This window comes from Borostomias antarcticus (genome assembly GCF_949987555.1).
Source record: "Borostomias antarcticus genome assembly, chromosome: 3".
NCBI lineage: Eukaryota > Metazoa > Chordata > Actinopteri > Stomiiformes > Stomiidae > Borostomias > Borostomias antarcticus.
In genome coordinates this window covers 36547022-36554521 of record NC_140236.1, presented here as the reverse complement: position 1 = coordinate 36554521, position 7500 = coordinate 36547022, and positions in this window count along the sequence as shown.

The following is a 7500-nucleotide window of genomic DNA, read 5'->3' as shown; positions in this document are numbered from 1 at the left end:
AGAAATCAAACAATATCGACCCTTTCCTCTCTCTACACATGGAAGAACACACATTAAGTAGGAGACAGATCTTTGTGGGACTGGACAACAGGAACAGGTGGATGATTGAACACAGGTGAGGGACTGACAGGACAACGATGACCGACACACTCCCTAGGGAGAGTGTTCATTTGAACAGAGTTAATTACTGTGTTGCGGCTAGAGAAAGGTGTAGCAAAGACCAGCGTTCAAAACCATCCTTAGTACGGATTAAAAGGGGAGCAAAGTTGGCTTGAAAATGTATATCACATTTATCCGTAATAATTCTCTACTCAGTTTGTTTGGATGTCGTAATTACCGGTAAGGCCCTACAGTACATCTTATTGGAGATGTAGGCAGTGGCTCTGATTGGTCGGTTTTCGGCGCTGTTCTAGTGACAGTTTTCAATTCTAGACTTTCGGAGGCGGAGATCTCTAAAGTCTGACATGGCGAGACTATTGACCTAGCAACAATATAACTATAGTGACCTAGCAACAATATAACTATAGTGGATATGTCTGCCCCACACTGGAGTACGCCTCCGCAGTGTGGCATGGACGTCTACCAACAGTAACACCCACACACTGTCTTCATTTGCTCAATGAAATCAATTCAATATGCCCACAGCTCTGTTTATTTATTATACAGTGCATTATGTACTCTGCCTACGCACCCGTCATTGAAACTTGATTCTGGTGTGCAAGATACAGTAGACTCTATTATCCATGGCATGGGAATCCAGCAGAGGTGATTTCTCAACAGATCACTTGCACGTCCAAAAACACAAGTCCTGGAATATTCCTTACCAACCTAATTATTAGCTAGGAATATTCCAGCTATCAGGACTCCGAACGCTTTCACTTCCCACTGGTCACCATCACCACCCTCCATGACAGAATAACTACACTGTGGAGGGATTTGGCACCGTCTTCTGCTCTCCCCGTCCAAGAACTGCCCCCCCCTTCCCCCCAGAGCCCAAATATCCAACCAGACCAGACAAAACACACTGCAGAATCCCAAGACGCAAATTTATAACATGCCTTCAGCACTAGATTATGCTCTTGGTCACTTGTTTTAGAGAGAAGATGCACTTGTGAGTTCTGGCAAGTAGTAGTACATTGGCTCTTCCTACGTTAAATGCAATTATTGTTAGTCGCTTTGGATAAAAACGTCTGCTAAATGACTGTAATGTAATGTAATGCAAACTTATAACATATTTTGATGTGTACACTGTAAATGCAGTTTTCTGGATGAAAAACTGTTATCAGTGTTGTAAATTAATGTAAAATAAAAACTTAACAGACAGACAGACAGAAAACATAACCTCCTCCACTGGGACTTCCTGGGCAGAGGTAATACAGTTAGTCTACATCTACAGTAGGGTCCTAATAATCCTATTGTTTTCCTAATGCTGGTCAGACAGAGGCACTTATTACTGACTTGACCTTTAACCTCCAGTTGGAGCAAAGAGAAACATCAACAGGGTTCAACAACATGGAGGTTTTAGTCTTGTTAAAGCAGACAAGATAGGCAAGGCAAGGCAAGTTTATTTATATAGCACATTTCAGCCACAGGGCAATTCAAGGTGCTTTACATGAGACATTACCGTAAAAGCATTAAAACAAAAAGCAAGACATTATAGACATTTAAAACAAAAAGCAGGACAAATTAAAAGCATTAAAACAAAAAGCAAGACATTATAGACATTTAAAACAAAAAGCAGGACAAATTAAAAGCATTAAAACAAAAAGCAAGACATTATAGACATTTAAAAAAAAAAGCAGGACAAATAGAATACAGGAATAAAAGTTACAGTGCAGTATACTGATAAACATAACTCCTCTTAGAAAGCAGTGGCAAAAAGAAAAGTCTTCAGGCTTGTTTTAAAAGAACCAAGAGTTGCAGCAGACCTGCAGTTTTCTGGAAGATACTGTTGCTCAGACAGTTCAGGCAAGGAAGTTAACCATTAAAACCATTAACATCAATTTCTAATCCATTATTTGGGCCCAGTAGCTCTGCTGTAGACAGACAGTAGTAACTCTCCCCTATCCATGGTTTTATGGGCAGTGTCATTATAAGATAAATGGAGAGATTTCTTTAATGATTCCCCTCTGACCTTTTCACTGTTCCTCATTCTCTCGTTTCTCATCTCTGCTAACTACCTTCACCTTGCGCTGCCGATTTCTAATTGGCAGCCAGTCTACCAGAGCGGCCTCTCTCTCTACACATGCAGCCTAAAAGCTTCTAATTGCGGAAGGCGCGTTGTATTAATCCTGTATTAATGCTGTCACTGTGTCATGTTACTGAATCCTCCGTATACATTGGTGTATATCCTGTTATGCACTGTGTGTATATATAGATGTATATACAGATGCTTGTTGCCCAGCGACTGGCACAGTCTGTTTTAATATCTGTGTTGCTTATATGGCTCTAGGTGCTACTAACCCTTTTCAAACCTCCCCTCTCCCTAGTGCCTCTCTCTCTCCCATTCTCTAACCAGGTCCAGTGGATGCCCCACTGTCACCCGCAGACCCCTCTGAGTCTGATAGAAATCACGTCTGTTGTAGATGTCCAGTACAGCCACTAACCCTGTCCTCCTCCCTAGTTTCTCTCCCTCTTATACTCTAAACAGGTTCTGTGGACTCCCCCTGTCTCCTGCAGGCCACCCTGTAGAAGGTCCCAGAGCGTCACCCCCATCCCTGGTGAAGGTCCTCCAAATGGCTCCCCATTGCTCCAAGAGCCCTGCCTTCAATCAATCAATCAATCAATCAATCAATCAATCAATCAATCAATCAATCAATCAATCAAAGCTTTATTTGTATAGCGCATTTCATACCCAGAGGCAACACAATGCGCTTTACAGAGAACAAGGGAGGTGGGCATACGACCCACCCCTACATATTCCAGAGCATTCGACCTATGCCACCCCCCATTGCTCTCTGTAAAGCGCATTGTGCTGCCTCTGTGTCAAGGTTGTTATAGTTAACGAAAACTAACTAAAACACGAAAACTAAGTGTGAAAAAACATTTTAGTTAACTGAAATAAAAATAAAAAGGCTTTACAAAAAAAACATAACTAACTAAAACTGTATTGTGTGTTTACAAAACTAACTAAAATAAACTAAAATTATTGAGAAAATGTCCTTAGTTTTAGTCTTTTTCATTTCATATATAAGCCTAGTATTTTGGGTGGATATTAAATCTATCCTCCATGTTCTTTAGCTGTGTCTCTGCGCAGAAGTGACCTGAAGTGCACCAGATGGATTGTTTGTTTTACACGGAGTGAAACAACGTGAGCTCGCAAGATCAGGATGGTCTCACGAGGCTAGCACAGAAGAAAAGAACTAAAACTAATACTGAAACTAATAAAAACTAAACTAAAACTAAGCATTTTCAAAAAATTAAAACTAAACTAAACTTACAAACCTGCTTTAAAAACTGAAATTGAAAACAAAAAGTTAAAACGATATAAAAAATAATGAAAAAAACAAAACGATTATAACCTTGCTCTGTGTATGAAATGCGCTATAAAAATAAAGTTTGATTTTTAAAATTGTATTGTAATCTGTGTCTTTGTTTAGCAAAACACAGAGCTGTGGCCTTGCCTTCGTCTGATACGGTCATGAGCAACACTGTTCCCCAGTTGAACTGAAACACACATAAAACCACCCAGCTGCCCTCCTGCCAGTCCAATAGCCAACCCTGCTGTGAAAACACCATGACATTCACCTGATGGACTCAGATATCAGAATCCTCTGGGAACTGGTAATACAGGAAACAGCCCTGAGTCATCTCAACAATTACAAAAGTGAAATCTGATACTACCAAACCACCTGTGGAGAGAATATATTTACATTCATAAAACACGGATTGTCAGAGTGGTGCGCCTAATTCTATCCCATCTCTCTTTTTAAAGAGCGCACGAAGAAAAAAGTTTAAATGGACTCTAAAGCTCCTGCGGTGATGGTTTTCATAGCAGGGAGAGTGATGCAGGGGCTTATTAAGATAGTTTACAGCTCTACAACATAGTTAGAGCTCTTCTGTCACAGTCCCACTGTGGCGCACAGCGACTCTGTCTCGGCCATGAAGAAGAATCAGGTGGTGTCTCTGATGGCGGGGCGTGGCCTCTTATCATTTACTGATTATAGGGACATTATTATGGGGACATTATTATTGTCCCCCAGTGTTTATAAGTTCACCTCAGAGTCGTACTTCATCCTGAAGCTATTGGACATCCTGTGTGTGTGTGTGTGTGTGTGTGTGTGTGTGTGTGTGTGTGTGTGTGTGTGTGTGTGTGTGTGTAGGGAAGGGGGGAGAGGGCTGCTGATGGTGATAGTGTGGGTCAGTGCTGAGGACGTCCTGTGTGTGTGTGTGCGTGTGTGTGTGTGTGTGTGTGTGTGTGAGTGTGTGTATGTGTGTGTGTGTGTGTGTGTGTGTGTGTGTGTGTGTATGTGTGTGTGTGTGTGTGTGTGTGTGTGTAGGGAAGGGGGGAGAGGGCTGGTGATGGTGATAGTGTGGGTCAGTGCTGAGGACGTCCTGTGTGTGTGTGTGTGTGTGTGTGTGTGTATGTGTGTGTGTGTGTGTGTGTGTGTGTGTGTGTGTGTGTGTGTGTGTGTGTGTAGGGAAGGGAGGAGAGGGCTGATGGTGTTAGTGTGGGTCAGTGCTGAGCAGGAGTGGTCTGAATGCTGCCAGTGTGATGAACACAACATAGTATGAATAGTATTTTTCTGCCCATGCAGTTGAAACCTTTCCTATCCATTCTCAACGCAAAACGCCAAGCACAACTGTGTCTAAATAAATAAATAGCTTCTTAAAATGTTATCACTAGCTTGCTAGACACACTAGTGAACTATGTTTTATGAACTCTACCACTTCTGTTTAACATAAAATATGTGTATGTTCAGATAAGCCACTTGTGTACAGTATGGTGTAGTCTATTTCACCACCTAAAGGGAAGTGCATAGGGAAGGCAATGACATGTGTCCATACCAATCAAAAGAACAGCTGGATGTAATACTGTAACCCTAACCCTAACCCTAACCCTAACCCTAACCCTAACCCTAACCCTAACCCTAACCCTAACCCTAACCCTGGATGTAATACTGTAGCCTATCAGCCTGACCTTCCCTTACCCAAAAAAGTATACTTAAAGTTAATTTTATTAAGTAAACTTAAGTATATTTGGCATGTATACTTTATGTTGTAAGTATACCAATATCAATTGTAGTATACCTGTAAGGGTACTATTTCAATACTTCTTGGGACTTTGGCCCGGATTCATAGTCGACGCAAACTACATAAGCGCAAGCTTCGCAAGGCCACGCAAGGTCTCGTTGCGTCCTTGCGTGTGTCATGCCGAACTTTGTCACTTGACGCATGCAATAGTGCATACAGACAGAAATACAGAGGCTGAGACAGGTGCTGACAGAGCGGAAAGAGCGCCCCCTCTGGTGGTTGAGAGAGATTGGTCCTGGAATTATAGAAAGATTTTTCTCTCTCTCCCTCTCTCCCTCTCTCCCTCTCTCTTGCTCTATTTCTCTTTCTCCCTCTATTTCTCTCTGTCAATTATATTCTCATTCTCCATGCCCTTCTCCTCCGTCTGGCTGTGTGTTGTCTGATCGGTTACGATACATCACCGATCTCTCCGGTCAGAGAGACAGGAAGTGCTCTCCAGTGCCAGAGGAAGTCTCAAAGCAGTCTAAACAGAAGCTCTGTTGATCTGAGAAGCTCAGAGGGCAGCGAAGTCTCCAAATACTCCTTCTCTCCGCCTCTTCACCATTCCCACAATTCAGATTTGACTGTGTCTGGCTTCTAATACATCAGTGACCCCTGTGTGTGACCCCTGTGTGTGACCCCTGTGTGTGACCCCTGTGTGTGACCTTGTGTGTGACCCCTGTGTGTGACCCCTGTGTGTGCCCTGTCTCGCCCCAGTGGTTGTGTTTCCTATGGCTCATAAAGCAGACATCTTTTACTGCATAAGTTTGCATCATTCTGAGCAGAGCTCCCTCTGGAGTGATGCAGACTGAATTATGTTTTTTTCTTTCTCTTTCTCTCTCTCCCCCCCCTCTCTCACACACACTTTCTCTGATTTATCACTCTCTCCTTCACTACATCTCTCTCTCTCTCTCTCTTTTTTCTCTCTCACTCCTTCCAGCGGATCCGTTTGAAAAGAGCTTCATAATGCAGGAAATAATGTGATTCTGTATACTTTTTTTTTTTCTGTGTTATTGAAATACCAGTGAGTGTGTTTGTTATGAAAACATGTCATTCATCCATGCATATAGAAGAAGAGGAGGGTGGGGGTATACCAGAGATCCTGTTTTCTGCTCTGTGGAGGATAGGGTCTGGCGTCACACAGACATGCCAGCATAGCATGTCAATTATGCTCATACAGTTAATTAACCACACAGATACAAATGGCAACACATCAGACACAAATGGCAACACATTCTGGGCTCGTGTGTCATCAGCGGACTCATTGTGCAGAGTCCCTCTTCCTTCCCTGTTATCCGACGTCCATAATTACTCATTTGTCTGTGGAATAAGCCGGAATTCACAACATTAAATATTCTGCTTTTTAAACAAAAGCCGTCTTCAAAACGGAAAAGATATCCTGCTCTTCTTATTACTTTTAGAAATAACTGTGTCGGATCAAGTCTAACTCTCTCTCTCTCTCTCTCTCTCTCTCTCTCTCACTGTCGCTCTCTCCTCCAAGCAGACTGCCCCCCCCCCCTTCCTCCCCCAGACTTATCTCTCTGCTCATCTCTCGTATTTGGGGGAGGATATGAGCAGATTAGCTTCAGATTTAGCTGCTGGGCTCTTTCTCCTCAGCTGGGGGCCTGGCGCTAGTGACTGACAGAAGTTCATGGATTTCCTATGCAGGGTATAAACCTTCGTCACTCCTAGCCAATTATCATCATCTCTCCCCCTGCTATTCGCTGCCAAACATGCACCCGTCCAGCTACTGAGGAGGAACACATTTTTCCCCAAGGGTGCAGAATTCACTTCTCTCCATTCCATGTGCCCTCCTCTCCAGCACTGAGAACAGGTAGAACACAGGCGGGTCGTTATGTTGCTTTGAACGATTGGGCGTCGAGACGCTTAACCAGTCGTCTCTAATGGGTCTCTGCACCCGACTAGCGTCCCTGGCTCTCTGTGTGAGAGCTGGGCGGAGGTCACCCCTGCGGTGCTCTGTTTCTGGGGGAGGAAGTGTGTCTGGCGTCTCTCTCAGTACCAGTCCTACGGGTCTGGGATGAGGCGGACACGGCCCATTGCCCTGTGTGACCTCCCTGATGGGCTGGAGAGGAACTGATGGGCTGATGTCGTTGCCCCCGACAAAAATAGAATTCCCTGGTGCCCTCGTTGACGATTCCACAGCCATTCTGAGGGGATAATTTACCTCAATTATAACAAAACGAGCTGAGCTCTCCTTCATTAACTCCGTGCAAACGCACACGCACACAGGAGAATACACGCACGCAC